At 34.5% G+C, this 13,536-nt stretch overlaps 2 non-coding genes across 2 annotated transcripts; one reads left to right on the top strand and one right to left on the bottom strand.

Moving 5' to 3' along the window:
• Positions 1–1,641: 1,641 nt before the first annotated feature.
• On the top strand, positions 1,642–1,748 carry LOC128289727 (small nucleolar RNA R71). The gene has a single exon (XR_008279372.1). It is a non-coding gene; the product is annotated as a small nucleolar RNA R71 (small nucleolar RNA).
• Positions 1,749–6,000: 4,252 nt separating this feature from the next.
• LOC128289681 (small nucleolar RNA R71) lies at positions 6,001–6,107 on the bottom strand. Its single transcript, XR_008279326.1, has one exon. It is a non-coding gene; the product is annotated as a small nucleolar RNA R71 (small nucleolar RNA).
• Positions 6,108–13,536: the final 7,429 nt, after the last annotated feature.

Here is a 13,536-nt window from a genome sequence, read left to right as displayed (position 1 = left end):
CTTCATGAACAGGTCCTCTACTAGTGCTTGAGAATGACTCGTGTTCTTCCTTCAGATTTATTTTCTACAAAGTAGGTTGCACCATATTGTTAGTTTTAGTAGAATGGTTTAAATGATCACTTTCAATTCTTGATGTGTTGCCAGAATTACAAGCTTGAAGGGTGATTGTTTCGTCTCCCACCTGGAGTGTGATTCACCTGTGCGAACATCAATGATGGTTTTAGCCATTGCTAAAAAGGGCCTTCCTAAAATTAAGGGAGTGTTGCTATCCTCTTCTATGTCTAGAACAATAAAGTCAACGGGAAATATAATTTTATCGATTTTAACTAGCACATCTTCAATAATACTTCTAGGGAATCTTATAGTTTTATCTGCTAATTGAATGCTCATCCTAGTCTGTTTGGGTTTCCCGAGACCTAGTTGCTTAAACATTTTGTAAGGCATGGCATTGATACTAGCCCTTAGATTAGCTAATGCATGATTATCATCTAAACTACCAATTAAGCAAGGAATAGTAAAGCTCCCTAGGTCTTTTAGTTTGTTGGGTAGTTTATTTTGGAGAATGGCTGAGCAAACTGCATTCAGCTCCACATGCGACGCCTCTTCCAACTTTCGCTTGTTTGCTAAAAGCTCTTTTAAAAATTTCATTGCATTTGACATCTGCAATAGAGCTTCAATAAACGGTAAGTTAATATGTAATTTTTTTAAGATTTTAAGGAATTTACCAAATTGTTCATCTAAGTGGTCTTTCCTTGTCGCGTTGGGGTATGGCATACGAGGTTTATATTCGATAGTTACTGGTTTGCTTGTATTTTGATCTACCTCACCTTGACCTTTGCTTACCATAGTTTCTTGCCTCAGTTCTGGTTCAGTCTCAACGACTCCTTTGTCATCTTGAATATTAATTGTGTTGAGTTGTTCCCTTGGGTTAGGTTCGGTATTACTTGGCAAACTGCCCTGTGGTCGTTCGGAGATTAGTTTGGAAAGCTGGCCTATCTGAGTTTTGAGGCTTTGGATCGACACTTGTTGATTTTTAAGTGCTGCCTCAGTGTTCTGAAAATGGGTTTTTGACACTGTTATAAACTTTGAGAGCATCTCTTCAAGGTTTGGTTTCTTTTCCTGTTGGTAAGGTGGTTATTGGTAGCCCGGAGGATGTTGTGGTCTTTGATTTCCTTGACCACCCCATGAGAAATTGGATGGTTCCTCCAACCTGCATTATAAGTGTTACTATATGGATTGTTTTGAGATCGAAGATTATTACCCATGTAGTTTAATTGCTCGTTATCCATGTTGTGGCCATAAGGTTGGTATTCTGAATGGTTTGTTCCACCGCTACTTGCTTCGCACTGCATTACTGGGTGAACCTGTGAAGAATTAAGAAAACCATCAATCTTTTTATTTAAGAGTTCTACCTGATTAGAGAGCATTGTGACTGAATCGATGTTATAAACACCGGCTGTTTTCGTTGGCTTTGTCCTCATGACTTGCCACTGATAGTTATTCAGTGACATCTCCTCTATAAACTCATAGGCATCTTCTGGTGTTTTATTGTTGATGGTTCCGCTCGCCGCTGCGTCAACCATTTACCGAGTCGAATAATTCAGACCATTGTGAAATGTTTGTACTTGGAGCTAAAGCGCTAACCCATGGTGATGGCACCTTCTCAGTAAGTCCTTGTATCTCTCCCATGCATCGTAGAAGGTTTCTAAATCCATATGCACAAAAGAAGAGATATCATTACGTAATTTAGCTGTTTTAGCCGGTAGAAAATATTTTAGCAAGAATTTTTCGGTAATTTGTTCCCAAGTAGTAATTGACCCTCATGGTAACGAGTTCAACCACTGTTTAGCTTTGTTCCTTAATGAAAAGGGAAACGACCGAAGATGTATGGCATCATCAGAAATGCCATTAATTTTAAATGTATCACATAGTTCTAAGAAGTTGGCTAAATGAGTGTTGGGATCCTCATCCTGCAAACCATCAAACTGAACAAATTGTTATATCATTTGAATAGAGTTAGGTTTTAATTCGAAAGTATATGCAACTACAACAGGACTAACTATGCTTGATTCAGTTCCGGTTAAAGAAGGTTTAGCATAATCATACATAGTGCGTGGAGCAGGATTTTGATTAACCGCAATTGCAGAAGGTAGGTAATTGCCTTGGTTTTCAGCCATCTCTTCGGTTGGGGGTTGAGTATCGTTTTCTTACTCGTTCTCCGTGTATCTTAAGCTTCGCCTTATTTCTCTTTGGTTTCTACGAACTGTACGATTGATTTCTTTGTCAAAAAATAATGGTCCTGACAGGTTTCTTCTAGTCAAAAAATATAAAAACCTGCCAAGAGAAAGAAAAAAATAAGTCAATAAATAATAATAATAAATTAAATTAAATTGCAAGAAAAATAAATGGCTAAAGTAATAAAAATTGATCGTTCCTAATATTTCAGTTCCCCAGCAACGGCGCCAAAAAATTGATCGCGTTATTTCGTGATAGGTTTTAAATATTTATAATTACTCGTTCTTGAACTAACTATTATTGTGATGTAGGCAAGTGTACCTATCGAACAGTAGTATAATTTTAGCAAGACCGGATTTTCGAACCCAAAGGAACTAAAAGTACTAGTAATGACTGTCTTTTTATTATCTAGCCTCAGAATAAAGAGGTTTTGTTTTAATTAACTAATTATCTAAACTAAGAACGTACAGAGAAAAGAATTGGGGAATTGCTTTTGGGAAAAATCGATTGACTTAAGACAATACCTAAGGAAAAATCCACCTAGACTTTACTTGTTATTACGCTCAATCGGATGATTTATTCATTCAACTTGTTAGTAGAGATCCCTAAGTTATGTTATTATCGCTATTCAAGACTAATAACGTCTAATCCCTAGATTGAATAACCGAGACTTTTCTCTAATTAACACTCTAGGGTTGCATTAACTCAATCTATGGATCCCCTTATTAGGTTTCACCATAATCCGGCAAAATCTTGTCACCCTATGTCTAGGCGCACAATCAACTCTGCTTAATTATGGCAAGTGTACTCTTAGACAAGGTCTATTCCTCCTCTGAATAAGAGCATGTCTTGAATTAGTATCCTGGGATATCAAACCAAGAATTAAGAACACATAATTAAGAACAAGTTAAATATTTATCATACGATTCAGAAAATACTAACAAGATTCGTCTTAGGTTTCATTCCCCTTCGGTATTTAGGGGTTTTAGTTCATAACTAAATAAGAAAACATCTCAGAAGAATAAAGAATACAAAACATAAAGAAAACCCAAAACTCCTGAAGGGAAATTGAGGAGAGATCTTCAGTCTTGATGATGAATCTGGATTCTAAGATCGATCAATCGACTTCCTTGGAGTAATTTCTTACTCCCTCTTCTCCATCTCTCATTTTCTTCTTTCTTTAGGGTGTATTTATAGGCTTTGGAATGCCTAGAAGCCCTCATAATTAGCCTTTTCTGAATTGGACTCAACTTGGGCTCGGTAGGGACACGTCCGTGGCACACGCCCATGTTTGATTACTTCAGGCCGTGTTCGAGCCTACCAAATTGACACGGCCGTGTGGTCTGCCCGTGTGAGGAGGTCCAGGCCGTGTTGATTTCATACTTTGGCCCATTTTCTCTGTTTTTGGCCCTTTTCTCGTTCCTTTCATTCTCTTATGCTCTCCTAAGTATAAAACGTGAAATTAAAGCATTAGGAGCATCGAATTCACCAATTCTAATGGGAAATCAACCATAAAATGCATTAAACATGGAGTAAAAATATGTATAATTTACAATTTATCAAATTGTAATTATATATGTGTTTCATTGTAAATTGGTTAAAAAAGGCTAGAGCTGGACTAAATTGAAAAGAAATGTTTACATGTGTTAAAGATGCCTGTGTGAACTTAGTAAATGTTAGGATATGATTGGCATGTTGATAGGGTATTGTGCGTGCTTGTATAAGATTGATTACAGATGATACTAAGATCCAACATTTGTTCTGGACTCGAAAATACATGTGACACAAGTTTTGCTCAGACGAGTAACCTGATGTTGTCATAATTTATCCAAGTCCGCTTACTAGGGTTCGTCAAGCAAAATGATTAAAATGAAAATGAGAAATTGAAATGGAATGAAATGATCTTGTTGTTCAAAAGGTAAATGTTGAATTGAGCATGAACAGTGATACATGCACGGATGGAGTGAAATTTATTAAATTCCATTCACTAAAGTTGTCAATTTTCAAGTTTAGAAAATGATAACTCTTGAAAAAAGTTATACTTCAAGACTCTAGATTGAATTAATTGTTTGTAATTAAGTAAATATCTTTGTATTTTTTAGATATTTTTAGAACATTACATAACAAAGCTTGGATTGTGCTATAAATGTTATTATTTTCTATTCCTATTATTCGGGAAGAAATGTGTTGTTTGTGGTTGGCAGTGCAGGATGAAGAAGAGAAGAGAAAAAAGTTTAGGAAAATGAATGAAGTGAAATATTGCCATGACAGAATGTTGGTTATATTGCCAACAAAAATACCATGGCAATTCCAAAAAGATGATGCAGCACTCAATCTACATCACATTCAGCCAGCTATACTTGTACCATATAAACCACCCTGAAAAAGAGGAAGGAAAATGTGTGTGCTAAGAAGGAAGGACCTACACTATAAAAAAGGAAAAAGAAAATAGAAAAAAGGAAAAAGGAGAGAAAGAAGAATGAAAAAACATTTTTTCCTCTCTGCATCAGGTTCTTGTATGAAAAATCTCAAAGAAATAGAGGAAAAGGTAGCAGCTTATAGAGCAAAAGAATTACAGATGCAAGAAAGGGGAATAGAAATCTACCTTGAGTTTTGCATCAATTCTCATTACTAGAAAGAAAGATAGAGTAGCGAAAGCTTCCTACAGTTCTACCTTTATTTCTAATTTCAACTTTTTGATTCGTGAATTTAAACAATAATGTTGAATGGTTTTGTTATGGATTTGAATGCTCAACCCATGAGCTAATTCTCATTGGGTTGAAATTATTTGGGTGAATTTTTGTTATCTTTAATGCCCATGGTTTGATTTTGAGTAGAATACTATTTCATTCGATTTGTGATTATTTTACATGCATGCATGTAAGCTCTAGAAATAGATGACTATATGGTATGTTATTAGATTTGATTTAATTCTGGAAAGATTAATTAGATTAGATTATAATCAATTGATAAAGGCAAGTATTCGATAGAAAATTTGTAGCACTCTAGATGTAGAAGTTGCGATCTGTAAAGGGAAAGGAAGAAAAGTTTGGAATCATTCTTGAGTTCTGTAGACATGCAAAAACTCAAAATGATAGCTCAAAGTCTGGCTTTCTAAAGAAGCAAACTATAGTAGTGAGTCCTTGAGCAGTAGAATGGTCAAGATTTTGCCATGGCATTATTATGGTATAAAAATAAGCCCGAGTAATTCTAACCTTTATCATTCAACAGTACAAACTCTTTTCCACTTATTCTTTGAGAATTGGCACAGCATTTTAATTGCCCTAGCATATTTTCATTCATAATTGATTTTATAACCCATTCATTACATTTCTTTATCAATTTGTCACCTGTTTCTTTTGCACAGTTTAATTAGTCAATTTCATAGTAATAGCATAACCAATTATTTGAATCAATTCCGATCCTTGTGGAGACGATACTTACTCATCACTTTATTACTTGATTCGACATGTATACTTGCACATTCATATTACACATTCACACACGATAGAAAACCAATCAACTTGCGACGACCTTTTGGATGTGATCCAAGCATTTTTTGGATTAAGACTCTTTTTGGAAGTCTGCGATTCATTCAGGCAGCATGGTGTTCCTGAAGGTGCCCTGAAACTGAAGTTATTCCCTTATTAATTGCGAGATTGTGCCAGAGCATGGTTAAATGCATTGCTGTCAAGTATAGTGGCATCTTGGAATGAACTTTTTTAGAAGTTTTTGTTGTGATATAATCATCCGAACATGAATGACAAACTGAGGAACGATATTACGTCCTTTCGGCAATCTGAGGATGAAACATTATATGAAGCATAGGAGTGATTCAAAGAGTTAATTATAAAATGCTCGATGCATGGTTTTCAAGATTTGACATAAATGAAAATGTTTTACAATAGATTAAATGCATATATAAGGATGATGGTCAACGCATCTACCAATGGGACTTTGCTCGATAAATCATATAATAAGGCATATGAAATTCTAGAGAGGATACCAAACAACGGTTATCAATAACCCATGACTAGAGTAGGAACTCGCAAAAGAGTTTCTTAAGCAATCGCACTTGATGTGATTACTTCCCTAATAGTTCAGGTATCGTATTAACAAATATGATTAAAACACTAAAAAGACCACTTGCAGTGCAGGAAATAAAAACAGCTGAGTTAGCATGTCTTTACTGTAGAGAAGATCATGTATTTGATGAATGCCCATCGAATCCAGCCTTAGTTTATTATATGGGAAATTTTGATCGCAGCAACAACAACCTATATTCCAACACATGTAATCCGGGGTGGAAGCAACATCCCAACTTCAGTTGGAGTAATCAAGGGGTGGGAAATTCTAGCAATGCTATCCAACAAAATTTTGCGGATACAATCAACTTATGCTAGGGCAAAATGGTCAGCAAAATTCAGCTTCGAGTTCTTCATCGATGAAAGATCTATTGAAGGAGTAAATGGCGAAGAATAATGCTATCATTTAAAGTTAAGCTACATCTTTAAGAGCTTTAGAGAATCAAATGGGGGAATTTCCAAAGCATTAAATTCAAGACTGCAAGGAGCACTACCGAGTGATACCAAAATTCACGATCTCAAGGAAAGGAACAGTGTAAAGCCATTACACTCAAAAGTGGTACGCAACTATTAGGAGTTGTTAATGACACCACTATTGAAGAAAGTAGTTCAAATTTCACAAATAAGAAGAATTCAGAACCAGTAGTGGAGCGGTCTACAAAAGAAAAGAGTAATAAGCAAAATGTTGAAGAAGATTCACCTTGCATTGCCAATAAAAATGCCACGACAAAACAACCTCAACAAATGGAAGGAAGGCCACCACCACCTTTTCCTCAGCGTTTCCAAATATCTAAGTAAAATTTCCAATTCAAGAAATTCTTGAATGTCCTAAAGCAATTACATATCAACATACTGTTGGTGGAAGCATTGGAGCAAATGCCTAACTATGTGAAACTAATACAAGATATCTTATCAAAGAAGAGACAGTTAGGAGAGTTAGAAACTATTGTTCTCATTAAAGGATGCACAACAATGCTGACAAACAAATTGCCACCAAAACTGAAGGATCTAGGCACTTTTTGCTATACCTTGCTCTATTGGAAACCATTATGTTGGTAAAGCATTATGCGATTTAGTTGCGAGTATAAATCTAATGCCGATGTTTGTTTTCAAAAAGCTAGGAATAAGGGAGGCAAGACCTACAATTGTCCCCTTGCAATTAGTTAATCGTTCATATGCAAATCCATAAGGTAAAATAGAATACGTGTTTGTACGAGTTGACAAATTTATTTTTCTAGCAGATTTTATTATTCTGGAATGTGAGGCCGATAAAGAAGTACCAGCCATACTTGGGAGACCTTTTCTAGCAATTGGTAGAACATTAATTGATGTCAAAATAGGTGAAATAACTATGAGAGTTGATGATTAGTAGATAACTTTTAATGTTTTCAATGCTATGAAGTGTGCAGATACAAATGAAGAGTATCATGCTGTGGAGATTGTTGACACAATAGTTCAGGAAGAAATTGTAGAATTTTATCACAATAATTGTAATAATGATGCAAATTCAATTGAGTTAATTGAAATAGAAATAATTGAAGAGCTTGGTGAACTAATAGAAGTTAATCAAATTGAGAATACATCAAGGAGAAGTTTTGAACTATTAAATTTATCAGACCATTCTTTTAAACTTCCTCACCCATCCATAGAAGATCCTCATATGTTGGAATTGAAGCCTTTTCCAGTACATCTGAAGTATGCTTACTTGAGAGATAACAGTACATTGCCAGTAATTATTTCTGTGGCATTGAAATTAGATCAAGAAGCTCAATTTTTATAAAGTTTAAAGAAATCTAAGAAAACATTGGGATGGACGATTGCGAATATCAAAGGAATCAATCTAGCAATCTGTATGCACAAGATATTACTAGAGGATTTCCATGGAAAATTTATCAAGCAGCAGATAAGACTGAATCCCATTTTGAAGGAAATTTTCAAAAAGGAGATTATCAAATGGCTGGATGCTGGAAGCGTATACCCAATTTCAAATAGTTATTGGGTGAATCCTATTCAATGTCTACCTAAAAAATGGGGTGTCATCGCAGTAAGAAATGATAGCAACGAACTCATTCCTACTCATACTATCACAGAATGGAGGGATTGAGTATTGGAAGCTCAACAAAGCAACAAGGAATGACCATTTTCCTCTACCTTTTATGTAACGCCCCAATTTTCGAGAATTCTGTAAAAGTTGTAAAATTTAAAATTCTGTGTTCTGTTTGTTATGTGTAGGATTAATCATGTTGGTGGGCCTCTAGAAGGCCCAAGATTAGGATAAAACCCGGTAGTTTTAATTAAATTTAATTCTATAAGAGAAAGGGGTTCTGATAAATTGGGCTTTTAGGAATTATTTGTGAAAAATGGATCACAAGGAAGCAAGTGGTAAAGTGGCATGTGATGCCACTGGGAAGGATGTAGTGGCGTGTGGAAGCTTGGGAGGACCTGAGTTCAAGTCACAATGACAGCAAATTAAGTGATTAATTTTTATGTACAGGAAAGGGAAGTAGTGGAACTAAAATAAAAGTCTGTCAGGAAGAGTTTAAGAGGGTAAGGGGATTGAATAAGGATAGAGATAAGGGAGGAAATCTAGGAGCTGATTGGGGTGAGCTGTGTTGGCCGAATTTTGGACTCTTGAGGAGCAAGAGGTGGCCGGCCAAGGGTTTCTTTAGGGGGTAAATTCGGCTATGTTAAAGTGCCAGTATAAATTCGGCAATAGGGAGGGAGTTGTGCCGTTTGCTGCTTTTCTCACCTTCTCCCTTTAGCCATTTTTGCTTTCTTCTTATTCTCTTTCTCCATAGCCAAACCTTTCAAACCTCTTGTCCATCTCCACCCTACTCTACATCACTTTCCTCCATTAATTTTCTTAGACTAAAGCCGAACCTCAAATCTCAAAATCCCGAAAGCTATATTCTTGTGCCATTTTTCCAAAGCCATATTCCTCAATATGTTTTCCTTTTTGACCAACATTCCTCTCCTCTAAACCCCTAGCATCTGTCGACAACATTACCCAGGGTTATAGCCTCAAATCATTATTTTCTATATCACCTAGAAAAGCCGAAACTACTATAGAGTTAGGGACTTGTAGCAGAAACTTCAAAGCTTCTAGATTCAAGTTTTACCATCGTTTAAAGGTTGATTCTACATCAGATCTACATGGAAAGTAGGAAGGAATAAGTGGTAAGTGCTCATCCAATTTAGGTATGTAACAAGGGGAATTTGTATAACTTGGTTTTGAATTTAATTTTGAAAAGGAATTTAATTGTTTTCACTTTCTTTATTTTAATTAAAATTTGTTTAATTGGGGTTTCTTTAAAAAGGGGTTTTGTCCAAAGAAGGGTTATATGGTTTTTGGGTAATTTTGGGTCAAATTTCTGGGAATTTTAAAATAAGTATTTGGGGGTTTTTGGGAAAAGGGAGTTTTTTGGTTAGTTTAATTTTTGGGGAAAATTTTGGGGGTCGAATTCAAAATAAAAGCAAAAATTTAAATTTGGGGGTTTAAAATTTAAATTTTATTGATTAATTAAGGGTTAGAAATCAAAAGGGAAAAATATGGTAAGGGAAACCCCCAGTTTTGATAATATTAGATAGTAGCTTTTTTAATTTTTGCCGAATTTTTTTTCCATTTTTGGGTAGGAGTTTGGAAAAAAAAGGGGTTTGTGTTTGGGGTTTTTGGAAAGGATTAAAATTTTGAAATCAAAGAAATTTGGGGATAATTTTGGGGTATTTCAAATGTTTCATTGGTTTTTTGGAAAAAAAAGGGGTTGGCGAAATTTTAAAAAGGCAAAAAACAAATAAAAAAAAAAAAGGGGATTTAAAAGGGATTGCCAAAATTATTTTAATGGGGCCCTTTATGGGAAATTTGAGTTGGTTTAAAAAGGGGAAAGAATTTGTCATGAAAATTTTAAAAGAGTTTGGGCCCATTAATGTTTTTTTAAAAAAAAGGTTTAAAACCTTTATTTTGTTAAATGGAATGGGCAAAGGGAAACAAAAATTGGGAAAATTTTTTAAAAATTAAAAGGTTTTTGCTTTCGAAATTTTAAAAATATTTTGGGTTTAGTTTTTTGAGGGTATTTCCCTTTTGCTTTCAATTTTAAATTTCGAAACCTCTTTTTTCCGGGACCCCTTTTGGGTTTCTTTAACCAAATTTTGGTTTTTAAGGGGTTTTGTTAAACTTTCCAGTATTAAATTTGTTTGGGGAAAATTTTTTAAATTTTAAAATAAACCTTTGGGGGTTTAAAGTTTGGGCCCAAAAATGGAGTTTTCCCAAAAAAGTAAAAAAGTTTTCCCCAAATAAAAGGTTTTTAATTGGACAATTAAAAAATTTTAAAAAAACCCAGGGGAAGGGCCATGTTTTCGAAATAGGGGAAATTTTTAAAGGGGGAGGATTTAAAGGAATTTTATGAAAAAGAATTAAAAAACCCTTTTTGGGGAGTTAAAAAGGTTTAATGTTTATTTGTTAAAAGGGGAATTTCCAAACCCCAATTCCCGGGTTTTCCAAATTTGAAAATTCATTTAAATTTTAACCCAAAAAATTTTGAGCCAAAAAGGAAATTTTTTCTTTCAAATTGGAACCCTGTATTGGGAAAGGGTTAAAAAGGGGGTGGTTAAACGGATGGGAAAAAAAAATTTAACAAAAAAAGGGTTTAAGAAAAGAACCAAATTTCAAAAATTTCGAAAGTCGACGGAAAAATTACCCAAAAATAGGGGTTTTAAAACAAATTTTTGGCAGGGAAAAGGACTGGGGTTCCAAAAGGGAATTCCCAAAATGGCGGAAACAGGTGTTTGGGGTTTTTTAGGGCGGGGATGGTTTTAAAGGGACAAATATTTTGGTTTAAAAGCAAATTTGGAAGAAAAAAGGTGGATTTGGGGGGGTTGATGACCCCAAGGGCCCCCGGGGGATTAATGAAACAAACGTTTTAGGGGCTTTTCCCCTTTGGGAATTCCTACCCCCGGGGGGTTGGGTTTTAAATCCGGGGTACCCGGATTTTTGATTCAAAGGGAAAGGCCAAGTTTCTTTAACCCCCCAAAACGTGTAAAGGGGATTTTGGGAAATTAGAAATTGTTTTAGTTTTTTCCTTTTAGTTTTTCGGGGTTTTTTTTATTGGGAATTTTTTCCCAAAAAAAGTTTTTTAATCAAAAAAGAATGGGCCGAGGCTTTACGCTTTAAAGGGGAATTTGTTTTAGGGCCAAAAAAAATTTGGTTGGATTTAAATTAAAGGGTTAAAAAGGAAAAAGGTTTTGTAAAAGTTAAAGGGAGGGGGAAAGGAAAGGGGGAAAAGGGGGTTTAAAAAAGGGGGGTTTTTTAAAGGGGGAAAAAATTTGGGGCCAAGGGTTTTTACCTAAGGGTTTTTTGGGGAGGGGAAAAGTTCCCAAAAGCCCAAATGCAATTTGCCCAAAATAAGGGTTTACAATGTTTTGTCAAGCTTTGGAAGAAGGTTTTAAAAAAGTTTAGAGGTGATTTAACCCGATTTGGAAAAAACCGACGGGTTTTCCCCCGTTTTAAAGTTTGGGGGGGAATGAAAAGGGTTTTATTTTTGTTTGGTTTTAAAGGGGGGAAAATTTTTTTAAAACCCGAAATTTAAAAGAAAGGTTCCCCAAATTTTGGAAAATTTTGGGTTAAAAATTTCCCTTGTTTGGGTTTTTTAACCCCCCAAAAATGAAATAAGTTTTGGGGAGTTTGGGGGTTTGGTTAAAACCGAAAAAAAATTTTGGGAAAAATTTAAAGGGTTAAAAAATTTAATGGGGAAAATTTAAAAGTTTCCCAATTTTTTAAAGGGGTTTTAAAATTCGGGCGTAATTTTAAAAAGTAAAGCTGGGTTTTGGGGAATTTTGGGGGCCCCGGTAGCAAAAGAGGAAAAATGGAATTTTGGGTTTAGGGCCAAAGAGGGGAAATTTTATTTTGGGGGAAAAATGTTTAAAAAAGGGTTTTTTGATGAAACCCAAAAAAAAAAAGGGAAAAAAAAGGGAAGGAAAAAATTTTTAAAAGGAAAATTTTTCGATGGGGAAAAAAGAAAGAAATTGTACCATTTTTATTCCCCGGGCTGGGGGGGAATTTTTGGGCCCCAAATTTTTTTTGGGGGAGAAATTTGGTTTTCAAAACGGGGCATTTTAAAAAGGATGGTTTAAATTTATAAGTTTTAGGTTAGCTTTTTTTCGGGCCCATTTGGTTCAAATTTGGAATGAAAAATTCCCAAAAAATGGTTTAAAATTTGGGTTGGTTTTCGCTTAAAAGGGTTTGGGGATTTTAAATGCCCAAAAAAACCTTTAAAGTTTTGGGTTTAAGCAAAGTCTTTTAATTGAAAAAATTTGGTGGAAACCCGGGGAATTTATTTTGGGTTGTTAATGTTTTGGGTGGAAATTTACCCTTTGGAAATTTTTAATATCAATTGGTTTCCTTTGTTTAAATTGAATTTAATTTGGTTTGGGAAAGTGAATTGGATAAAAATTAAAATTTTAAAAGGCTTTAAAATTTTTTGGGAAAGTAAATGGGGTTTTTATACAATATGTTGGGTTTAAAAATTGTGTTTTTTGGAAAAATTTTTTTTTAAAATTTTTCCTAAAAAAGCCCTTTTCGGGCCTTTTGGGGTATTGGTTCCCTTTTGGAAGGGAAAAAATTTGAAGGTTTTTGGAAATTTTGGAAAAGGGAAATAAAAATTTCAATTCCCAAACCTAAATGCATTAAAGAAAGAAATTGTTTAAAGTGGTTTTTCGTTAAAAGAACTCAAAGGGGAATTAAATTTAAAAAAAACAATCCCTTCGTTCCGTTTTCCCAAAAAAGGAACCCAATCTTAATTTTTAAGGAAAAATTTTTGGGTTTTCCCGAAAATTTAATGTTAATTTATTTGGGAATTTGAATAAAAAAGGGGGAGGTTTTGGTTTGGTTTGGGCCAAGGGGGGGTTATTTGGAAGAAATGAAAACTAAAATTTTTTAAAAATTTAAAAATTCAATGAATTTGAAAATTAAAAGGGTTGGTTTGACCCTTTTGGCGGAAAATTTATTTTTGAAAATTTTAAATTAAAACTTTGGTTTGAATGAAAGGGTTCTTTTGTTTTGGGGTTTGGAAAAACAAAAATTTGGGGGTTTTGTAAAGTTTGGAAAAGAAAGGAATTGGGCAAACGAATGTTTTTCTTTAAAGAAAACATTAATTGTTTGGGAAAAAAAAATTTGTTGGAAAGAAATTTCTTAAATTTCCATTTTGGGAAGAAAAAAAAGTGG

This window comes from Gossypium arboreum, chromosome 2 (genome assembly GCF_025698485.1).
Source record: "Gossypium arboreum isolate Shixiya-1 chromosome 2, ASM2569848v2, whole genome shotgun sequence".
NCBI classification, from domain to species: domain Eukaryota; kingdom Viridiplantae; phylum Streptophyta; class Magnoliopsida; order Malvales; family Malvaceae; genus Gossypium; species Gossypium arboreum.
This window is presented reverse-complemented; position numbering and strand designations above follow the sequence as displayed.